Source organism: Schistocerca gregaria, chromosome 1 (genome assembly GCF_023897955.1).
Source record: "Schistocerca gregaria isolate iqSchGreg1 chromosome 1, iqSchGreg1.2, whole genome shotgun sequence".
NCBI classification, from domain to species: domain Eukaryota; kingdom Metazoa; phylum Arthropoda; class Insecta; order Orthoptera; family Acrididae; genus Schistocerca; species Schistocerca gregaria.
Window position 1 is genome coordinate 402,396,469 of NC_064920.1, and position 21,464 is coordinate 402,417,932.

The 21,464-nt window shown below is 42.7% G+C and overlaps 1 protein-coding gene across 1 annotated transcript in view; it reads left to right on the forward strand.

Annotated features, from left to right (window-relative positions):
• Window positions 1–985: 985 nt before the first annotated feature.
• LOC126349289 (protein rhomboid-like) overlaps window positions 986–21,464 on the forward strand; it is a 394,878-nt gene continuing 374,399 nt past the window's right edge. Inside the window, exon 1 of the mRNA XM_050002419.1 lies at window positions 986–1,081. The gene's annotated coding sequence lies outside the window, so the exon portion shown is untranslated. The remainder of the gene's footprint in view (window positions 1,082–21,464) is intronic.

Here is a 21,464-nt window from a genome sequence, read left to right on the forward strand (position 1 = left end):
GTGTTACGACCCGTGGCTCTACCTTTCATTCGATCCCTGCGAAACCCTACATTTCAGCAGGATAATGCACGACCGCATGTTGCAGGTCCTGTACGGGCCTTTTTGGATGCATAAAATGGCCAGCAAATTCTCCAGTTCTCTCACCAATTGAAAACGTGTGGTCTATGGTGGCCGAGCAACTGGCTCGTCACAATACGCCAGTCACTACTCTTGATGAACTGTGGTATCGTGTTGAAGCTGCATGGGCAGCTGTACCTGTACATGCAATCAGAGCTCTGTTTCACTCAATTCCCAGGCGTATCAAGGCCGTTATTACGGCCAGAGGTGGTTGTTCTGGGTACTGATTTCTCAGGATCTATGCACCCAAATTTCGTGAAAATGTAATCATGTCAGTTCTAGTATAATATATTTGTCCAATGAATACCCTTTTATCATCTGCATTTCTTCTTGGTGTAGCAATTTTAATGGCCAGTAGTGTAATAACATACTAGTGCAGAAAATTGATCCAGTGTACTAATAAACGTTTCTCAGTTAATCTTCGGAGTTATTCGTGTTTTGTCTCGGGCACCAAGACCATGCGGACAGAGGCCTCAGCAGCGAGTGAGATTTCGCGCGGCGCCACTGCAATTCGGAGATACAGACGAAAGAAACGCTTGAGTTCAGGCGCCAGGGCTGTTTCACTGAGATGCCTCCGGAGCTCCGACGCGTGTAAGCGATACAGCGCCGTCTGCCGGCTGCGTCGGCACGAAGTGCGTCGAGAGACTGACTTCAGAACTCGAGCGGGCGTTCACCCCTCTCGGCTACTTTTTCAGCTGATCGATCACTCGGCGATATTGTTTCCGCGCGGTCTACAGCCAATGTTGACGGGCGACGCTGCACCTCCCAGGGACGCCGCGCAGCCGCCCGTTGCCATGGAGACGGCGGCGCCGCGCATGCGCCGCGCGTGGCGTCGCGTGGTGTTGCCGGCAGCCCGCAGTGCGTGTCCAGTGGGTCGGCTGGCGGCGGGCAAGCAGGACCACGCGACGACAAGCGGAAGGACGCGACGCTGTAGCGCCGGGCCGCTCCGCATGGCGAGGTCAAGGTACGTAGCCCTGGCCGTGGCCGTTGCCGTGGCCGTGGCACACCTATCGACCTGCAGCTCGCGCCAACCTATGTCTCCCACGGCCAACGACCGAAAACGTTACTTTTCTAACAAGTTAGGAAACTGCTGCGCCTAGAAACTTAACTGGTGCACCCAACATCGTCGATTGCCGAGTTTGTTTCACTGAGTTAACAAACTAAGTCCTCTTGACTCAGCTCAGTGGTTTATAATACATAAAAAAAGTCCAGAGAGTGGACGAACGTAACATTTCGTGGCCAGTTCAACAAGTAAAGTGTGAACGTGAAATCCACCGACCAAAATTTGGAGGTTGTTCCGGCATATTTTCTGAGCACTTCGGTGTAAGGGACACGTGGTCTCCAAGTGATTCGTTGCAGAGTAATTGTATTTCGTTTGGTTTCTTACATCCTTTATCTTCTTTTGGGCAATGCACTGAATATAGCCTAACAATACTAGTGGCGTTACGCACTATGTGTCTTGCTGAACGACAAACTTGTTCCATTCGCTCACAGTACTACTCGACCACGATACTGTTTCACTTTGGATTCCCGTGACCATTATCTGAAACGTGCGGTGACGTTACATCGAGCAAGTACAGTGGTAACTAAGGAAAGCGCATTGCAATGTGGACATTTGTGCATACAGTATCAAGTGGTTCGGCGTGTCGTCCTGAAGTATCACGATAAAAATTCACAACAAGCCCTCCAATACCACGTCATAAGGTCGACTAACACTTTCTGCTACAGTAATAATGCTGCCTTCCTCTTCGCCCTGAAACATGCAGTGTCCATCCGGTTTTGTCTCGGATTTAATTTTTCGGCAGAGTTAGTTGTTCATTAACACTGTCGTACAGCGATATGGACAGATTTACTGATGGCGAGTTAACCGCTATGCACTTCGTGTATGGGTTCGCGGAAATACAATGGAAGAGCTGTCACAATAACGGTACTTTAGCACTTGGTGAGAGCTGCATCACTCTGTGTTTTATGCTGTACGTTTTAGTGATTGTATATTACAGCCTTTTTCTGTATTCTGGGGATGTTTTAACAGGAAAACATCAGTCGGGGATAACAAACAGAGTAAAAAACCTCACAGAAACTTGGCTTACCACAAATGGTAGTACGTAAACAGACTACTACTTTTCTGCAGTTGTAATGCCCCTGGCTACGATATCTACCAATATATTTAAAACAACTGTAGCATTTCACTAACGAGTCTATCTACATTGTTTACTGATATGCGATAACTCGTGAAAGTGCAGTTCAGTGATGAAACTCTTGTGAGTATTTGTGGTGAAAAGTTTCGATAAAATAGGCAACCAATGTGTTGAACATGAAGGCGAAGCTTGCAAGAATGAAGCATTTCGTGCTTGTTGTTTGATGTTTACACGGTGAAAAGTGACACCGCGCTAAGCTGGCAACTTTGCGCGCCACTTTCAGCGCATTACTTGAATGGTTGAGCGGAAATTTTTAGTACTGGTACTGACTAGTGATTTATTACTGTATTCTCTTTTCCGATGCTTACAACACTATTAAAAAGTATAGACTCATGCTTATCCTCATCTAGTCCTATCCTACGTTGTTTATGTTTTAAATATGTATTTGCTATGTCTGTGTTGTATGTGATATGTCCGATTATGTTGTACTGAATGATCCAAGGACGTAAGAATAAATATATAAAAAAAGCGACATAGTAGCTTCAGTATCTCCTTAGCCAAGGAAGGTGAGAATATTTATCGTACAGCGGAATAATTGGTCTCTTGTGTGCTATCACTTTTACGAAATTATGTTCTGATATCAAAAATTAAGGCTTCCACATATTTTTAACACTGTACGCTTACATCTTCAGTTCCCTTTATTGACAGGGGAACTCCGTACAACTCGGTTTCCTCTGTTGGCGAGTAGAATTAAAGTGTTTTCCGTGTTTTTAACAACGACTATTTACCTTTCTGTACAAATGATTCAAAAATTGTTTTCAGCAAAGATTCATTCTACGAGTCCATTTCAGTTTTAATACACACAGTGTGAAAATAGCAAAAGTTTGGTCTACTTTCCTACGTTACTGTTATAAGTCATGTTCTCAGCCTTGTGAGCTTTGCCTCCTCCTTGCAGCGAAGCAGTGTATTTCGGTCAACCGAGAAAACTTTCGTGCTGCAGCTACTTTTAAGACTATTACTGTGGCAGGCTGCAAACAGACCGGTAAATAACCAGCCGGCAGAACTGATGTGTCTGGCGGCAGCTGTATATCGCCAGCAACGGCCGACTATTCTCGCCTGATTGATTGAGGGCGGATTTGTAGGCGATCGAAATGCAGGACGCAAATAGTTTCGCTTGCTGAACTTCAGTGTGCTTTCGAGTAACTTGTCTACTAAACATAAGAGTACCCTTCTGAGCAGAGTTGAGCGGTTCATATTCGTGATCCTTACTGTTCGGAGATATTTCCACTTCTCTTTTTGGTTGAAATGTTGCCAGAGGGAGCAACATATCGTGCGGAAAGACTGTTCCAGCTATTTTTACCTCCCGGGTTCAATGTGATTTCCGCTGCAACAAAAGACGTAGCTTTCAGTTCACGTCTAAAGTCATCAAATACAAGAAATATATTACGTATTTTGTGTAGCTAAAATGTTATACATAAAATTGTCCTCTTTTACAATCTGAAAAAAGAAGTTACAAATCCAATTCTTTTCTAGATATTTATTCTGCGGAATCTGAAATTTATACGATAAGGATAGGAACCTAGTGTTTATTTTTCCAGACTGGTGCGTGATGTTTTAAGCGCGTATCGTAGAGTTTAAAAATGCAAAAATTTTTTTCTTCTTTAATCCAACGGCAACGAAGCGCCCCATAACAACAATTTGCAATAGTTTCTGTCTGAATATTTTTCCAGATCTTGTCAGTGACATATCTCATGCTAGCTAATTTGGACTAGCCTATTTGATGGGCGCTGTAAGACGTTTACTTGGATGTATGGATGGAAGTCCGCAAAATTGAGTTGCCACAGCAATGATAAGTGACCTTGATTTTTTTCTAAGCTACTACCGCGCTGCTGTTTGAAAAGGGTTTTGCCGTGTGCTCTGGAGTCGAGTATTAATTTCTGATAAAATTTTTGCGAACTTTCAAAAGCTCAGGCGAACATCGCAATCATTTTCTCTGAATATAACTAAACTACACCTGTTATAAAAACTGGGGTTATTTAACAAACAATGTCCTTCAGAATGTTCGCCGGTTAAACAACGATGTGGCCTGCAGTTCTCTGTGTTTATACGTACTACCAGACTTTAAGAAGAACTCCATTATCATGTCAGTAAAGTCTTTGGTCTAGTTTGTCTTGAACTTTCGTTCAACAAAATCGAAACCTGCTGCATTTGACTATGTAACAATCCGCTACAAAATATGGTGATAAAATTGACGACAAAATTTTATTTTTGTACTGTTTTTCGGAATAGTTCAAGAAGCAATTTACAAATACTGACACGAAATGCAGCAAATGAATATTGAACTCTGATTCCTTTGATGTAGTTGAGATGACTGTTGAAATTTTGTTTAGTTGCAGTTGAACTAAGAACAACTTCTCAAGCTTGAAAGACGTCCCACATCCACTCTAATAATATATTTAGACAAATGTATGTCCATTTTGACATTGCATTAAAGTATAATACATCAGTTATGATAAATTCGAAGCAACAAACTTTACTGTGTTCTGCTCAGCAGTAACCCACTCCACACTACCCCCCTATAACACTGAACCGCCGTGCTCTCAGGCCCCCAGCTATTTATATCTGACAAAAATGACAGTTTCATATGACCGGATGGTCACCCATCCAAGTGTTAGCCAAGCCCAACAGCGCTTAACTTTGGTGATCTAACGGGAACCGGTTTTACCATTGTGGAAAGGCCATTGGCTAAATAAATATGCAGTCCCCCAAAATACAAACAGCCAACAGGCAACAAGGAGGTAACTTTCACAATGAATGGAATTACCTAATGATTGTAGATAAAAAAGGAAAAACTCAACAGTTCATACTCATAAGTAAAGGACTTTAAAACTGAACACACTCCAGAACTAGCAATAAGGACGCAAGATTTAAACCAGTGGTTAAAGAGCAAATATACTAACAAGGAACTACGGATTTGCAGAAGACGCTTCAAAGCCTATGTGGTTGCTGAATTCACAATATTGAATAGATCTAGAGTTCCGGAATTAATTGGCGACACTCCGTCGTGGCGCATATCAAACGATCAAATTTACTAAACTCGATCTCACACAAGGCAACTGACACGGGAACCTGGCTGCGGGCAAACGTAGACGTCGTGGGATGACGGAAGCGTCGCCGCAGCAGCAAGAAAACACGTCTCTGCTCCGGACCCAGGAAACAGGAACGCGTCGTCCTCTGCCAGAAATGTCCTGCCAACATGCATCAGAAAGGAAACAGTAATCTGTCCATATAAGGCTGCAACAAACTCGACATTTCTTAAAATTACTTGAAAATTAACAAGATGAAAGATTAATGCCTTCATCTATAAAAAATGCTTGCCTTTGACACAGACTGTGTTGCAATTTCAGTTTCATCAATTCAGTTTACAGGAGAGAATACCCATACACGTCCATGGAATATGGTTGGGATCAACGAATTATTATCAGTTACACTGACCGATGACTACCCACTCAATGACTCGGAGGTGCATTAGCATGACAGGTCTAATTCCATATTAACACAGTCTTGGCTTTACCATAACTATAAACAATTAAAAACAACACTTAACTTCACTCAGGTATGAAGGAGCGTGACCTCCAGGATGCCAAGCAGGTGTGTGATTGCCTCCAATCTGTGCAGGTGGTCTTCCGGTGGCGCAAAATTTAAGCTTGCAGAACTAGCCCGGAACTTACTGATCAGGATGCATGTGGTGTCCGCTGCTTTTCGCGTAACTCGCCGCTATCAATTCTTAATCCAGCCGCCAAAGCTTGCCTCCAATCGATTTAACCTTTCTCTGCTTCCCGAAGCCCCTACCGGACAGGAGGAGTCCTCCCAAAACCAACAAGTTGCCAGCCACTCGCTCTTCAGCCTATCTTTCAGTACCAGGGCCTGCCAAAAACCAACAGCAGACCTCTCGACCAAAGTTCAAATGGTTCAAATGGCTCTGAGCACTATGGGACTTAACATCTATGGTCATCAGTCCCCTAGAACTTAGAACTACTTGAACCTAACTAACCTAAGGACATCACACACATCCATGCCGAGGCAGGATTCGAACCTGCGACCGTATCAGTCGCGCGGTTCCCGACTGAGCGCCTAGAACCGCTAGACCACCGCGGCCGGCTCTCGACCAAAGACCCAGCCCCCAACGTCTGGTCAGGATCGATATCGGCGGTCCAAGTTAATGGCGCCAGCGGAGTGCCATTCCCGCCAAAATGAAAGCCGCCGCAGCTCAGCAATGCTAAAAGTAATGTATAAAACATACGCTGATCACCTCGGCATTGAGCGCCCGTAGGCTCCATTTGTTCTATTCCTACATCGATCAGTTCTCTATCGCTTTTCCAGGCCTGCCACATTAAAACACCAATCACATTCAGATTTAAAATGAATTAGTCAGCAACAAAATGTCTAATTTACACGAGTTTCGCTCTGGTTTATTACTTCTGCTAAAGAAATATTATAACTTTTCACACTTCCATTTCGGTGTACTTTCCTTTCAAACCCTCCACATTTTTCGTATTTCGATTCTTATCACTGAAAGAAAGCCGAAAACGCCTGAGCGACGTAAATTCTCTCTTTATGCCAGTATTGAGTATCAGTGCAGAAAATCTATATCACTCCCATTGAAACGTCCCCTTTTGAAAATTATAAATGACTGTGCTGGTAAACCTCTTACGTTATTTGATTTTCAAACAGCTGAGCAAAACTGAACGTTCTCCGACATTTCTCTCTTTACTTATTCTGATCATCAATAAACTGACACACAATATTTTTAGCGCAACGCAATCTGACTTCCAATAATCCCTACAAAAGAATGGCCCTATCTACCAATAACCTATACCGTTCATGAATCACTTACACCACAAAAATCTTCGTTACTCGAACTACTGCAATACAGCGAGCGCCAATACTGCCAGCTAAATAAAAGTTTCTAACTACGGAAGGCACTAACTACAGATAGGCATAGTCAGCAAATGAAAGATTTTGATAGAGAACAAACAATTATTTACCTTAATAATGTTCAAAAGTCATAATATATATATCAGTTCATGACATCCAGTTTTACAAATTTCCATTTTCTGGCGGACACACATCCAGATCGTCCTCCCTCAAAATTCTGCCATCTCTCTCCCCACATCCACCACTCCTGGCGGCTCACCTCCAACTGCGCAACGTTACGCGCTGTTCACATCCAACTGCCCAACACTACAATAGCGAATATTCCAACAACGCCAACCAGCCACAAACTGCACACAGCACAGCCACAGATTTTCATAATAGCAGCATATTCTCTATATAACTACACAAATATGTCAAGACGTGAGATAGTCATGCTGCATTCAGTTGCTATGTTAATGCGGAGAATAAAAACACAGCTGCGTTAAGAAGAAGATACAAATAGTGTAGGTATTAAACCAATGAATGAATTATACGCGATGAATAACTTTGAGGGATGATAGTTATAGTGCAATCTAAGATCTACAAAATCGTTTGTTGAAATTGCGTAAAGCATTTACAAGCTGTTAATAGTAGCATATTCATTAAATAACTACACAAGCATGAAAAGATGTGAGGTATTCGGGCTGCATCCAGTTGCTGTGTTATTGTGGAGATAAGGCGTTTTGACAAACATTCGCATAATGGAAAACATACAAATACATAATAAATCCATAGATAAATTTCATGCAGATGAATAGCTTTCAGGGATGATAGCTATAGAGCAATACTATCATCTGGGATGTTGTTTGTTGAAAGCGCATGAAGCATAAAAAACTGTTAATTTTAACACTCATTGCAAGAATATTTAGTCAATGTAAATAATTCACTTTTGTAGTTTTAAGGGTACTACAAATATTGTTATCTCACTGAATGCGCCCCATTTATCTAAGACAGTGATTTCCAACCTTGGGGTAAAATGAAATTTTCTGAGGGGTGAAAACTAAACGGTTTGATTTTGTTTCAGACACGAAATTAAATTATTTTCAAAGGATTATTACTATTATCAAAATTTTGTAAGACAGTAATATTGATTATATAAGTTATCAATATTTACTTTTTCCCCGCTAGAAGCATTAATCCGGTGGAGGTTACATGTTCCTCACATTGACCACGCACTACACAAATATATTGTGCTTTGTGCCGTACATTGCTCTGATAAAAGTGAAACATATACGTAACAATTGCTAAATATATTAAGAAAAGGTTTTCTCCAAGTTGTAGATAGTATCTGGAGTCGTCCAGAAATTGCTTCGTTACTCGCTTCGAAACAGAGAAATGAATTAATTGATAGCACTACACAGCAGTAACTACATAAGGTTGCACGCAGTGTTGTTATTGTTATTATTAAAGTCGTGAGGCACAAAGCATTAACAGCCTGAGGTCATCCAATTTGTGCCAGTTCAGAAGTAAGGAGGCCAGCAATTAAGTGATTCAGAAGCAGTAAGTATAGTGCACACATCTGAACTTGTTTCATTTTAAATGGGGTTGCGGTGTGTAGGCCCAGTAAATGCCGCAATGGAGAGATTTAGTGCAGGGGAACAACGTTTTGTAGCTCTTGCCTACTCTCACTGTGGATAGTTGGCTTTCTTATCTGAGAACGAGATGTGGGTAGCATTTTCAGTGCACCGCAATTACTTCCTCATTCATTCTAACACACACACACACACACACCATTTCTGGTGCACTGCCTGTCCTCCTAAGCAAGCAACTGTCGTCCATATTCGCTATTGCGGGGTTTACCCATTTCCGACCACGCACACCTCATCCCTGCTCCTGAACTTGCCTGCACCTCCTGCGCAACATCCCTGTCCCGCCGATTCGCACTCAGTCAAGCAATCAAATACGCCTCTTCCCAGTACCAAACCCAGGCGGCCGAGTAACTCGACTACGCGCTCATAACGTTACACATACAAATTTGGGTATTGCATAATTTTATCAGCGGCCAAATCAACAGTGAGGCCACTTTCGAACTGTCAGATGCTGCTAACGCTGTCTTACACGAGTACGTGTCATCTCCATGTCTATCAAAGTAATCACTCATGTGACATAGTTTACGCCCCTTGAGTATCATACCAAAACTGGTAACAAAACTAAATGTGAACAACACTAAGCTCTCTGGTGGTAGTTCTACCTGTCACAGAGAATTGCAACTAATCATGTACGTGCCAGCTGATAGAGTGTACGTGGACGAAAATATACTAACATCTGATCACGCGTTCTTGATCCTCCAATTCTTTCGACAGCAGTGTATTTAACGGGTAGCATTGATGATTGGAGATACAACATCATTGTTACAGTTCATAGATGTTGGCCACTGACGAAATCGTGTATACGATTCGAGTTAATCCCCTCAATGTCAGATAAGGCATGAAGATGGTGTACTGAAGCACCGAAACTGCTAGCCATATAATAAATAACATCGTAAGGCCTGCTGTAGGTCTTCCATTTTGTAAAAAGAACATTACATCAGTGGGCCACAGATTTGATCTATTAACTAGTACAAATACCTTGATATGAAACTTAGTAGGGACATGAAACGGAACAATCACATAGGTTCTGTCACGGGTGAAGCAGGTAGCAGACTTAGTTTTGTTGGCAGAATACTGGGGAAATGCATTCAGCCTACAAATGAGATACCTTTAAATCACTTATGCTACCCATCCCATAATAGTGCATCAGGACTAGCAGAGGGTACTGAACGTATATAGAGAAAGACAGTGCAAATAGTCACAGATTTGTCTGACCCGTGGAAGAGTATCACAGAGATGTTGAAAGAACTGAACTGGCAGATTGTTGAAGATAAACAGAAACTATCCCGAGAAAGTCTACTAACAAAATTTCAAGAATCTAGGAATATCGCTCCTGGAGGGATCGTAAGGACAAGCTTACATTAATTACAACAAGCGCAAATGCATTCAGACAATCGTTCTTCCCGCGCTCCACATGTGAATGGAGTGAGTAAAAGCCCTAATAGCTGGTACAATGGGACTTACCGTCAGCCATGAACTTCACAGTGGTTCGCCGATTTTAGTTGTAGTTGTAGACGCTTCGCGGAAATCAGCTGTTAGTCCATCAGTGGGTTCCAGCGTATTTAGCACGGGACAACGTTATACACTTGCTGCTACTTCGAGCCAAGTATTGCCTCACCTCCAGCCCCCCCCCCCTCCCCCTACCCTTATTCTTCTAACATGACAACCAGTGAATCCCTGCTCTTTCCTCGCATGGACAAACGTTTGAGTGGCAGGGATTCCAAGAATGACGGCTAGGTGATTTTCGAGGCGACATTTTCTCAACAGCCAAAAAGAAGTCCTATGCAACCAAGACCTATGCCAAGTTGTCCATCGTTGGTAAAAATGTTTAGAGGAGAACGAACAGATTCATTTTACTTTGATGGTGACACCTTGATGTTTTCGGTATGATGAGAGGGCTATTTTGTTTTCAACCTCCAGTCGGTCACGAATTGAAAACTGCATTGAAAATCCGGTGAATCTTTGTGTAAATGTTTTTGGCAGCAACTCTATTACTCCCCTGTATGGCCCCACGTCACGCTTTCCAGTTCTGAGCGCACAGTGAGCATGTGATGGTGCCTGAAAAATGTCTCCCGCCAAGCGTCAAGTCCTTCTGAGACGTGAACTCCTGCGGATGCAGTCTTTCTCCTGAACTCTTGCGAGAATCCAACGTGATTTGGCTAGCAATGGGTGTGGTGGACAGGGATTGCTGCTTCAGTAGTGTGTGACATGATGAGAATTTGCGTCGAACAGAAAGCGTGTTGAGATATTAATGCGACCGCTCGCGTGAAGCAGAAAGTCTGGGTTCGAGTCATGGTCGGGCACAGATTTTCACTTGTCACCAGTGGATTCATTTCAGTGCCCAATTGCGACCGATGTTGGATTTTATTTCTTTTCAACATGCGATAGACATGTTACCATTTTATGTAGCGTACAGCAGGAACTCTGTGACAGAAAAAACTACTGTGTTACTAATCGAGAAGGACAATATTTCATTAAGAATTTATATTTAAGTATAATGTACCATTATGATTTTAGTTTTCCACAGTTAAAAAAAAATCACTCCCTCCCTTCTCTCTTATCATCACCAACAATATAAACATGACACTCATCACAGTCGTCTACATGCACAAGACTCACCTAATTTCCTACACTTCACAAAAGAAAAATGACACTCAGTGCTAGGAAACAAAACGTTCCAAATTAGATGGCTGAACATTTCCACACGACTTTATGATCTTAGTGGCATAAGGAGATTAAACTTTGACGTCCCTTCTTTAACTGTAGCATTAGAGACTGCACTGCTACTGAAAAAATCACTATACAACTCACCATTTGCTCCTAATTCCTGATTACCAATGAATGATACTGAAGTCAGTCTATTGTAGTAAAGAAACTGGTAGCAAAAGAGAGTATTAAATTCCGAGGCAATGCATTAACTATACTTGTCAGCAAACGAGATGGGTTTCTTGGCTGATTATGATAAAAAACAAAAGCTCCTGCAGTTACAGATCTGATCTTGCGGGAGGTTCGCAGTAGCACATACTATGCTGGCTTCTAAACAGGAACATTGTAGCTTAGTAGTTCTACCTTAAATTCAAAATGTTAGGGCTAGTCGCAATCGGACAAAAGAAAGAAACGTATGGTTCTAACTAAAGCGTTTCTACTGCTACATCCTGACTATTATGTCAGCTTCTATCATAGTAAGCTACATTATGTACAGTAAAATCAGTTGTCCGCCTCCGTAGTGTAGCGGTAGCGTTACCGCCTACTACGCAGGGGGCCCGGGTTCGATTCCCGTAGGGGACTGGGTGTTGTGTGTCCTTCATCATCACTGACTCGCAAGTCGCCGAAGTGGCGTCAACTAAAAAGGACTTGCAATAAGGCGGCCGAACTCCCCCGAATGGGGGCCTCCCGGCCAACAATGCCATGCGATCATTTCCAGTACGCAGTAAAATATATCGCAGTTGTCGAGACAATGCGTTGGGAAAGTTGCTTGGCCTGTTGGTGTATTAAACTCGTGACACCTAAATATAGCAGAAGTATATATGCCCGTCACCCGTCTCTAATTCCGATAAAGATGCCCGCTTCCATTGATGCACGACAGAATCACGACAGTAGTTTACTATTTGTATGAGGAAAAACAAAAACCCATAATGGCTCAACGATTCCGCTCTCAGTGCTAAACGACAGAGGTTTTTAATGCACTCGAAAAAATACAACCGTAAAATAATGGTAGGTTTCCGTATCTATAATTAATCCTAAATGCATCAATTGAAAAAAATCATTTTCTGTGCTACAAGAAAGGAAAAAAGGGTGAAGTTACATGACCGAAAAAAGTACTTACGAGGATTTGGACGTTCTCAAAGTCCGTGGGTGAAACACAGTGCCACATGCAGTCTTAGATCTACGAATTATGATTTACAGTTGGTGTGATGCACAACAATATGAAAAACTGGAGAGTCGAGGCATACCTTGATACAGTCCACGGCTGCTAAAAGTAGATTCTACTGGCCAATTTGAGGTTGGTTTCGGTAGAATCTGGTCGTACATTCTACTGGGCTGCACCTTATCTAACTGAGCCAAAAAATTCGTTTTCAGCTGCAGATATACCATTCGACACTTTCATGTAGGTAATACAAAAAGTCCATTAACACGAACAAATGTGTGACGGCATCAGAGTTCAAAATGACTTTTTTTTATAGTTTATACCCTGTTTCTCCATTTCAACGGTATTTAATGTGTCACTTTTGTTGCCATCCAACAGTGGTTTCTCAATAATTCTGTCATTTTTCCCTATATCAGATGTTTAACCTTATGGGAGTATGTATAAACTATTTTGTGGATATTCTCTAGGTTTATTTCACATTCGTTGGATACACTAGTTTTAATCACAAGAGGAAGTAATGTCAGATCGATGAATCAAAAAGGTGCCATCCGAATTCATATTAATACCATATAAAAATATACAGTGCGTATACTACTGAAATACGAGGGTTGTCCAGAAATTAAGTTCCGATTGGTCGCGAAATGGAAACCACTGGGAAAATCCGGTAAAGTTTGTACAGATGTTTTGGGCAGTGTCTCTAGTATGCACGTCGATCGTGTCGCGTCGCTCTTTTCAGTTTTGGGTGATCAGTGAGCACGTAAAAATGCGTAGGGAATAGTGTCTCCCGCAGAGTATGAGGGCCTGGTTAGAGGTTTCGCCTGTGTCATGCAGCCCACATAACACATCTGTCGAGCAGTCCCTTCTTCGTGCCAATTTTCGGGCGCACACTGCAGGCGCAATGAAGATGCTTCTGCAGCGTTTCCGATGAGAAGTGTTTGATCACCCACAATACAGTCCGTAATTGGCTCCCCCTGAGCCTCATTTCTGCTCACGAGAACTGCTGGCAATGAAGACAATATTTTTTCACAGACAACGAGCTGCAGACCAGTGCAGATAACTGGCCGAAAGCACAGGCGGCTGCTTTATATGACGAGGATATTGGAAAGCTGATACGACAATACGACAACAATCGAAGTTGGGGAGAAGGCTATGTAGAGAAGTAGGTGGAAGGTGTACCTAACTGTTGCAAATAAAACGTTTCTGGTTTTCACTGCGGTTTCCATTTCGCGACCGATAGGAACTTACTTTCTGGACAACCCTCGTATACTTACCGTTTAGGTACCAATGCAATCAACCTTAAAAATAGGACATAGATAACCAACAATGTTCTAAGATTCAATAAGGTATGTAAATTTTCGTTCCTTAAGCGCAACACTTTTCCAAACTCACCGAATCAGTTACATCAAAACTGACAAGTTTTTAATCATGCTACCTCTTGAAAAACCTTTTGCCGACACCCATGTCAATATTCATAAACTTAATAAAAATTCATAAACGTCGGTAGAGAATTAATTCAGGGAGTTTCCACCGACAGAAACGGACGATTTTTAACTAAATTAATTGAAATTGTGAGGTGGTGAAACATCATCAAATAATGAAATGTTTTGTTTATTTATTCTTCCGAGATTGTCAAATGAAACAAGGACAAACCTTAGAAAATTTACAATACAGCTCTCGAGAAGCTGCAATGAGATCTAAAAAATAGTCGACCACTATTCGGTAAACAGTTCTCTCTCTCTCTCTCTCTCTCGCTCGCTTGCTCGCTAGCTCCCTCTCTCTTCTCTCTCATTACGATTACGGGTAGTGCCGATTCTAAAGCGTCGCAGAATATCCTCTCATTATAACTTTTAATTACCATGAATTTTAAATTGAATGATCATATACTTAGACTCCAATCATTTTACCACAGAGTGCACTCGTTAAAGCCTGTGGATCATGCTCAGAAATCGAGATTCCCGCGTTACAGTTTCAGTAATTAATTTCGTCTCGACCCAACTGCTTGACGCCTCACCACCGTCTTTTCTTCTCACCCGATTCATTCCCTTCGTCTTTATTCCTCTCCTCCCCGCCCCCCTCCACCCCCTCTCTCTCTTTCTCCACTCTCTTTCTCTCTCTCTCTCTCTCTCTCTCTCCCCCCCCCCCCCCCCTCTCTCTTGTTCTGTCTCTCTTTTATCTCCATCTCCGTCGTCTCTGCAGACGAGAAGTCAGCACTGGAACTCTTACCTAATAGCAAAGATGTAATATTAATACGAAATTGAAAGAGTAATTAGTTGTGTGAGGGCTGGGGTGTCAGGGTTCCATTGTGCTCAACGCTATGATAATGTGTGTTTAACGTTTCTGTTGCTTATAGTTCAGTACAGTGCAGATCTTATAAATTCAGCTTGCTCTTACTCTCTGAATTGAAATGCTGAAATTCTCAAGTAACATTCGTAAGAGTCTAACGGCAAAACATCCTGTAGAGAAATATCGGAAACAATTCAAATGACATTGGGGATATTCGTCCCAGAACTTATTATCCTAATTTAACTCTACTACATGAATCAATGAGCAATTTAAAAATCTCATTCCGCACTATCTCATCACCAACTGCCTTACTCTTCCCGCCTATATTGAACTCTTGCGGATGTCCTGTATTTACTGCAAACCTTGTACTAACACTCCACCCTTGCCCCCTTATCTCCTATGTTGGTACTGCGTCGCACCTGTACCAACGCTTCTTCTGAAAGTTACGTGTTGACACTACCCAGATCACCTCCGTGAATTTGCGGGCCAGAGTGGCCGAGCGGTTCTAGGCGCTACAGTCTGGAACCGAGCGACCGCTACTGTCGCAGGTTAGAATCCTGCCTCGGGCATGGATGTGTGTGGTGTCCTTAGGTTAGTTAGGTTTAAGTAGTTCTAAGTTCTAGGGGACTGATGACCTGAGAAGTTGAGTCCCATAGTGCTCAGAGCCATTTTTGAACCTCCGCGAATTTATTCTGTGAAATACCCATACTTCCAAAACGGACAACATTTTTTTTGTTTCAGTCTTTGATCACAAAATGGTTTATTTCCTTACAATTTTCCTCAATTAGGATCATCTTAAGACCTCTCTTTATTAGTGATACGGTAGAGGAAAGTGGGGTTTGAGCCTAGAAAGGCATCGTAAAACTATTGAACACTGTAACAATGTGACAACGCTGACTGGCCCCCGCGTTATACAGAGGATGGAGCCAAACATGAAAACATAGCATGTGAATGCGGACGCTAGCCGAGCATGCACGTTGCATTACGTAATGCCACCACGACGATACCTGCGCAATGTCGTCAATACGTTGCAAGCGTCAGTCGTACTCATAGCAGTATTCTGTGAACCTGCGAGAGCATTATGTCTGACCGCAGTGAGCAAACTGTTGGTGCTCGTGTGATGGGGGCTCCCGTGCCTATGGTAGCCAAAGTGTTTGGTGTTTAAAGTGAAACCGTATCGAAGATTTAAACCGCGTACTGGGCAGGCAGAAAAACAACATCCGCAAAGTCACAGTGCGGGCGAAAGTGTGTGCTGAGTGAAAGTGGCAAGCAGTCATTGAAGGAGATTGTGGCGGAAAAATATAAGGACGAAAGCTGTAAGTCACACTGCACGTAATACTCGCGAACCTAGTCAGCACCAAAACAACATGAAGGGGTTCCCATTGCAGGCCGAGCTGCGTTCTAAAACCACTCATCATTCGTGTAAATGCTCATAATAGGAAATCGTGGTGCCGAAGCTGTTAAACTTGGACTGTGGAGCAATGGAAGAAAGCCATGTGGTTGTATGAGTGTTGTTTCACACTGTTTCCAACTTCCGGCCCAGTTTACGTCCCACGAGCGGAACATGGTAAGGGTTCAGCGACGATTTGGGCAACCACACTGTGGTATTCCAAGGACCCATGGTTACTATGCAAGATCGCATTACTACCAACTAGTATGTGACCGTTTTGGCTGATCCGGTCCATCCCAAGGTCCACTGTTTATTCCCCGATGGTGATGCTGTGCCCCCGTTCATACAGCTCGCTTTGTCCAGGACTGGCTTTGTCAGAGCGAGAATGAACTGTCGCATCTCCCCTGTCCCTCAATGTCACCATATCTCAATAGTATGTTAATGTGCCGTGTTTTTCGTTTTTCCATATTTTTGTACACCTTCTGTAGGTTCCTCATGTTTTTCGCCATTGTCATGTTTCATACTTTTTGACTCTGTCATTCCTTGCTAAATATTATTTTATAGTATTCAGTCTGAAGCTGAACGTAACTGATGGAAACTAGTAATATGAGAAATCAGACAGCTTTTCTTTTTATATTTATAGCAAACGAGATGGTGTCCAAATGCTGAATATTACTTGTGTTCTGAAGATACTGGTTTCACCTTACTACCCGAGCATCCATGTTTTACAATAGCACTGTATGTCCATGCAGATCCATAATCAACCTATGGTTTCATCAGTGGCTAAATCTATACGGCTTGCAGAAGATATCCTGAAACTGTTTGGTTCATTTGTTGTAAGAAATAAAAAATGAAAGAAAGTAGTGCCTTTGCTGATGCATGTATTGTTTGAAAATGAGTGCCCCATTTCGAGCCTAGCAGCTCGCAACGCATAACGCTTGTTATGCAGATAATGTCAATTTAATAGTGGTTCTTGAACTTAAGATGGGTGGTAGTACTTGAATAAGCCGGCAGCTGTGACCTAGAGGTTCTAGGCGCTTCAGTCGGAAACCGCACGACTGCAACGGTCGCAGGTTCGAATCCTGCCTCGGGCATGGATGTGTGTGTTGTTCTTAGGTTAGTTAGGTTTAAGACGTTCGAAGATCTAGGGCACTGATGACCTCAGATGTTAAGTCCCAGAGTGCTCAGAGCCATTTGTACTTGAATAAGCAATCCTAGCCCGACAGGTTGTGCCAACACATCAGAGAATTACTCCATTCTTCACTGGAAAATAGTCTGGTGCACCAAAGTTCGGGGCATTTCTACAAGTCCTCTAATGTCGTGAACTCTGGGAATAATTAGCAAACAGCAGACACTAAGGCGACGGAATGTTGTGTGCCACAAGGAACGGGTATTTCGGCTTTGCCGTCGGGCTCCGGAGGATGGTACGAATCGTACGAAAGAATGGTAGCACACGGTCAAGGGCACCGGCTGACACACTTTGGCAGTCTTGTGCTGGAAGACTTTCGCACGTCATCAACCGAAATGTCGACTATAAGACAATTTGGAGATACCGACGCTGTTAACCAACGTTTTCTGGTCAGGAACAGCAATGTCGGACACTCGAGTTATTTGTATAATTTCGCAGACGTTCTCAGTGCTCTAGCTCCTACACGTTTGTCAGAAGGTAACCTACCACATCGTGGCGTAGCACGCAGAGCACGATTGAAATAAAGTTGCACTCTCTGGATGCACCTTGAAGTTCAGTGTCCCTTTAAATGTAAGACAGTCACACTGGTTTCGTATATTGTTTAAATCTGAATTTTGCAGCTACCACGTGAATTTGTTAACTATAATGTCTTTGCAGCAAATCATAAACCTGAGAAGAACCTTTCCCACAAAGATTAGTCAATGGCCATAACTTTGGAATCAATTATTGTATTGTAGTTTACCGCTTGAAGAAAATAGGTCAGTACTCAAACAAATGGGGTCGGAAATTTCAAATGCCTTTCAAGGAAGATTAAATCGTCGCAGATAAATTTTCCTTGTTTCATCTCCTTCGTCGGTACTGAAAAAAGATACTAGTTAATGTAGTACTGCTGCCGACAACTGATATTGTTTCAGCAGGTATATTACCCATTGTTTCTGTACTGTTGCTTATGTTCTTGAGCGATTTGCTGTTGCAACATCTGTTGTTGTTGTTGTTGTTGTTGTTGCTCTTGTAATATGAGCTGCTCGTTTTCACAAATTCAACAAATGTCGATACATATCGTCATTGTAACGTAGGAACTGTCTTATCGTCATCATTTTTCTATCACTCTCAATAGCAGCGAGGCTGCGAACAGTGCGAAGAAAATGGAGCTAGATATTCTGTAAAGCATTGATTTAACTGTGGAAATGTACACGTTTAAGTCCTGAATCCAAGAGCAAAGGCCATAGAGTAACCACACAAGAGCAGAATCGTTTACAGGTATCTGAAATTGCTTACTGAGGTTTTATACAAAAACCTGCTGCTAGTGTCTTATGTTTCGAATCACAGATGCCGCCTTTATGCTCATCATGCGCAATTCGCAAGAGAACATTTCCACGCCCTCGGTATCGTCCAAGGAGAAGTAAAGAATCCCTTCTCACCATTTGTAATATTATCTGAGTGACAGGTTTCCTGGTTCGGGGAAAGAAACTGTCTTGTTACCCCTCTTGAAAGCTGCGAAGGTTAGTGTACGGCTATGGAGGTGTTCTAATATTGGCCTCACTAGCTGCAGAGGAAACAACTAGGAGCACTCTTTTTTTATTTTAATCAAAACGTATTAAGATATTACCACAGCTTTACGAACGGAGCTTCCGATGACTTTTTCCCATCCTTATACGACCTCTTATTTAGTTATTTTAAATGTTGAAAGGACTATGTCCTGTCTGACTGCATTGGACAACAGACGGATGTTCTTCAAGGTGCTGTTCTAAGTGTGACTACTTTTGTTACCACTATTAACAATATAACGCTTCTGGTGCAAAGTTGGTTCTACTATTGGTTCTACTATTAGTAGGCTATTATTACGGCAGAACTGATTTTTTTTTTAGGATTTTCTCATCTTATTTCCTCTCTTCAACTCGCAACAACCACTTCTAGTTTTAAGAGGCTTGAAGACTGGGCGCCGGCCGCGGTTGTCTCGCGGTTAAGGCGCTCAGTCCGGAACCGCGTGACTGCTACGGTCGCAGGTTCGAATCCTGCCTCGGGCATGGATGTGTGTGATGTCCTTAGGTTAGTTAGGTTTAAGTGGTTCTAAGTTCTAGGGGACTGATGACCACAGATGTTAAGTCCCATAGTGTTCAGAGTCATTTGAACCATTTGAAGACTGGGCATAGAACAAAGACTTTAGTTCTCAATCGAACTTTTTTTTTGTCCTTTTAAACCATTCACGTCAGGTTTATTCTCCTGAATTGTGGATTAAGAACATATATTTTGGAGGAACAGTTACGTTTCTGGATCCAGCAATTGATTTTCAAACATCTGTGATTGTTTTGTCGTAGGAGGCTGAAAACACAGCCCCTAAAAGTTTTGAACATTTTAAAATGTATTAGCCATAGATCATGGTGGGCACACAGAGACGGTCCGTTCCTGCTTTATAGAGCCTGCGTGCAATACCTTCCTGTTCCTAGCTGCTGTACCAAAGGTACTGAGCCGCTACTTAACAACCCGCTGCAGCTCTCCACGGTGCGACAGGCGTATGGAATTCTATAAACGACAGACACGCAAGACACGTAAATACCACACCATTCATCGCCCATCATAATTTCTACCGAAAAAAAGTTGTTTCGGGATCATCTCATACCACTCGCCTTGCTTCTGTTCCAGAGATATTGCCATTCAGATATGAACCAGTAATCCCCAACTTTCTCCCACGATTCTGTGCTTCAAACGTCTCACCTCTTTATAATCGAGTTAATGTGTTAAATAATTGACGTTATGCACGTAGGGCTTTCATGCTTGTAGATGCGAAGCCCCAATTGTAGGTATCCCCAACGTAATATGTGGATCCTGTCTGCAAAATGGGTAGGGAAACAAAATATCATGCTTGATACTGAAGTTCTGCCGTGTGAACAATGAACATTTAATAAACGATACAATGTTTTCCTATCATAATTTAGGAGAACTGTAGGTGAGAAAAAGTTTAGAAATAGTTAAGATTATGTTTTGAAGTTTATTGGAAGTTATGAAGTGTGCTCGTTTTCTAACACTGGGTATGTTTATGGATAATTTGGGCTAAGTTTTAAGAAAAGCTAGCTTTTCATGCCTTTTCTGACGTCACATCTCCTGAACTACGCTATCTAACTAAATGAATCCCTATATCCCTGTGTAATGCGGAGCTGACCACTAGATGTCACGAGAGGAGGTGGGAAGTGTTGTGTTGGGTGTTGAGAAGCTATGATAACAGAACTGGTCGGTCAGAAGAGCTCAGTGACATAGAACGTGGGCTAGTCAGTGGATGTCACCAGAGTAACAACTCCATCCGGAGCACTGCAGCCCTTCTAAAGCCGCCCAAATCGACTGTTGGCGAAGTGATTGTGAAACGGAAATGCGGAGCAACTACTACAGCTAAACCGAAACCAGGCAGAGGTCATGCACTGATGGACAGGGAGCGTCGAGCAATGCGGATGGTGGCTGTAAAAACTGCATGAGATCAGCGGAAGGAATCACTCCCTAGCATTCACTACCAGCACTCCAGCTGGCACGGTGACTGTGCGTATGTGGTTCAGTGTTCGAAGATCGCGTCGTAAGCAGTGCGTTTCCGAAGTCCCTGCTAAAGGAAGCTAGAGGTAATGTACAGAGCGATACCACTGGACAGTGGATGACAGGTAACCAGTCATTTGGAAAGACGAATCACACTACGCCTTGTGGCAACCCAGTAGAAAGGCTTGGGTTTGGCGAATGCCTGGAGAACGTTACCTACGTGATGTGTGTTACCGACAGTGAAGTATGGATTTGAGGCAATGATTTGTAATGGACTGGCCTGCCCAGTGCCCCTATCTGAACCTAAGGGAGCACCTTTGGGATGAGTCAGAATATTAACTTCGCTCAAGACACCAGTATCCCACATCGCTACCTTCTACAGAGTTCAAGACGT